Below are 3746 nucleotides of genomic sequence, written 5' to 3'. Positions count from 1 at the left end.
TCCCCTCTGGGGGGTGATTTCTCGCTTTCTGTCTCTCTGTCTCTCTCTGTCTGTCTGGCGAGTGTACGCGCCCTATAGCAAAAACCTCTCCAAAAAAAAAAAGTATATATAATGAATTTTCTTTTGTGGAAGAAAATTGATGAAGTATTTATCTTATATTAAAAAAAAAACTATGATGAGATTGAAGTGATTTCCTGTAGGTGTTGGGAGAATGAGACAGGTGCATTCAGTGTGAGAATGAGTATTTTCTCTGTACAATTTCTTGTTTCTTTTTTCATAGCAGGCTTGATACATTTGGAATGTTCAGGTGATTTGCTTTTTTTCCTTTTTGTTTTCAATCATGAAATATATGTAACTTGGAATTTGCCATTTTAATCATTTATGAGTGCCTCAGTTGGTGGAATTTTGATATATACTTTTGGTTTTGATTTTTCAAATACATGAACATGTTGCCTACTTTAAAGTATTTTTCTTTGTGGGCTGGCTGGTGGCATAATATTGGGTTGTTGGAAAAGGCATGACGTATTTTTTCATGCAAAAATGTGTTATGACGTTTCCCATGACCTACTAGTTGAGGCAGCTAGATTTAACATGGCTGGCTGAGCAGTTTGAGTCCCACACTTGGCAGCTTGAAAAACACAACCAGGCGCATGTGCATTTGTGTCAAAATCCCATGAGTAGAATAGAGGAAAAGGAATTGAGGTGTGGCCATTCCTCCTGGGAGTGCTTTCTCTGTTTCTCTCTCTGTCAAGTACATGTATCCTGTTGAAAAACTTTTTAAAAATTATTTTTTTTTGACCAGAAGAGACAGGGAAAGGGAGAGAGGGAAAGTGAGAAAGCAAGCCGCTAGGTCCAGACCCCAAACCGTGGTCAGCCATGTAGGAGTCCAGCACCTTTAACCACCACACCACCTGCCTCCCTACAAAAAATTTAAGATAATAAGATATGCCCTAAATTTTTATCCTCGTATTTTCATATATTAGTATGTATTTATTTGTTTACGTTTTTTTTTTGGAGAGGTTTTTGCTATAGGGCGTGTGCGCTCGCTAGAAAGACAGACACAGAGAGACAGATAGTGAGAAATCACCCCCCCAGGAGGGATGGCCACGCCGAAATTCCTTTTCCTCCATTCTCCTCTCAGGATCTTGGGTATGCACGCACATGCACCTGGCATGAGTTTAAGCCACCGGGTCCAGGACTCTAACCACGGTCGACTACATGGGAGTCCAGCAACATAGCCATTCAGCCAACTGCTGGTCCCAATTAGTATATATTTATAAGGTGTATTGATTTCTCAGTTCTTTTACCACACTGGTCTTATTACTGTTGTTTAAACTGTGTTTTAATGTGAGTTGGTAAAAAAAAAAATCATAGCTGTTCTCACTCATTTATTCCTTTTCGTTAGCTTTTTATTCAATTTGTATAAATTGAATTCTTTCTAAGCCATGGATACTGGAGAAAATATGCATATAGTAGTTTCTAGGTTTTCTCAGATCATTAAGCTAGGGAAAGTATATTAGAGTTAAGTACAGAGTATAAAGAAAGGTTACCTAGACTCGAATCCAAGATAGGAAGGGAAAGGATGACATTGCAATAGTGGACCATAGGAGAATTTTAGCAGCAAAATTTTGGGGCCGAGTAACCAGTCTAACAGGTAGATCGTGTTCTCTCAAGGACTTTTTGTATTGTTACAGTGGACTTACCATTACCACTATATATCCACCAAATCCACTATATATATATATATACACACACACACACACACACACACACACACACACTGACAGTAAATACTATTTTTAGGGTCTAAATTTCAGATGTTAGAGGTTTTAAGGAACCTAATTTCATCAAATAGGTGTTTCTGTTAACATTGCTATAATTTTAGGTCAAGAATTAGTGTCATTAGCCTTTTCATGAAATCTCTATGATAAAGTTATAACTACTTTTACTTCATGTTAAATTGATAACCATCAGCCTTTTTTTTCTCTTGGACTTATGATATCTTGGCAGCCTGGAACACTTTTCAGATTAGTGTTTATAGAAAACTAAAATATTGATAAGTAATGTTAAATTTCTGACTTAGATTCTGTTTTGAGGGCTTTTTTGCCCTAGACTGCTCTCTCTGTCATTAGAATTAAACAGGTTAACGACTCCATCTTGGAGAAGTGCCTCCATTTTGAATTTTTATACCCCCTCTTGGCCATCTCATTCTTACTAACGTAGATAAAATCGACTTCTTAGACTGAAACTCCACTCCTGAATGCCTTGGGTCACAATCATTGGTCCCCGGACCTTGCCCAAGGACATGGGGACCATTAAGATTCCATTGTTTTTTGGAAGGGACGCAATATACCCTTAAGAATGATTAACTTGCTTTTCTAGCTTCTGTAATGTGCTTTTGCTTTTACATTGTTTAAATCCCAACCCCCTACCCTTTCACCTGTACTGGACATGATTTCTCATTGAGTAGACTATAACAAGACCAATTATAGCTTTCCCTCTGGCAAAATTAAGATAAACAAAAAACAATGAGTTTCAGCCATCATCACAAAAATCAGAGGTATATTTTAGAATTTGTACCATCCAGTAAACATTAACACTTGGGGCCTGGGTTAAGAATACATAATGTAAAGTGCTCTGCTGTCTTACATTGGTGTGTTTTTCTGTACCCCTTGATTATTTGTCAGTCTGTTAGTGATTTGGTTGCTTCTGCCACTATGTAAACTCCAAAAGGACAAATGTTTGTATCCTTGTCAACAAAAGATTTTAGTCCTTTTAGAATACTATTGCTAGAATGTGGTTCTAGCTCTTACAACTGCCTAGCACATAGTAGGTACATAGTAAATGTTTAATCAACATTAATAGTGGATTTTTCCCATATTATAATATTATACGTATTATCCTCTAAATGCAAACAACCAGTTACTCATTTATATTTTTATGAATCTTGTATGTTTGTTTTTTGAGTACTTTAGTAATTCTGTATGAGAAATTTATGAGTAGAATACTCACATTAAAATATTTGATTCCTGGGGCTGATGGGTGGCATGGTGATTAAGGCACTGGACTCCCATGCTTCGAGTCCCAGACTTGGCAACTTGCTTTCTCACCTGCCCCTCTCTTTTTCTCTCCCTGATTAAATTTAAATAAATAAATAATTCTTTTAAAAAATTTGATTCCTTAGATTTATTTTTGAAAATGTCCTAGTTTTATCTTTCATAGATTATTAAGTTTTTTAAAAAATGATAATATATGCAAATGGTAAATAGTATGAAATTTAATTTATATTACAGCTGATCTTGTTAAAAGTCTCTTTTTCATTCCTGTTTTCATAGTATTTACTCATTCATCCTTCCTTTTCCCTGATGTCACATGTAACCTTACAGAGATAGTCTCTGCAATATTCTTGTTATGAAGTCAACATATTATAGGAACAATAGCTTAATAAGAACAGAAAAATCAAAGCTATCTGTAAACCCATTAAAAACTTTTTTTCAATTGCCAGAGGGCACCTGTATGAGAGAAAGAGAGAGAACCTTGGTCCTGCTATAGTCCCGTTCCTCACATTTCTTCATTACCTTAGGATCTTTGACATGCACACCTGTATGCTTGGATGCGTTTTTCAGGCTGCCAAGCCTGGGACTTAAACTGCAGTCAGCATGTGGGACTCAGCTTTCTATGCACAGCATTTAACTGTGTTATGAGCCTGGTTCTATAGTTTTGTGTGTGTGGGGGGGGGGGCGGGG

Source organism: Tupaia chinensis, unplaced genomic scaffold (genome assembly GCF_000334495.1).
Source record: "Tupaia chinensis unplaced genomic scaffold, TupChi_1.0 Scaffold145156_1, whole genome shotgun sequence".
In the NCBI taxonomy this organism is placed as follows: Eukaryota; Metazoa; Chordata; class Mammalia; order Scandentia; family Tupaiidae; genus Tupaia; species Tupaia belangeri.
Note: the sequence above shows the minus strand (reverse complement) of the source record.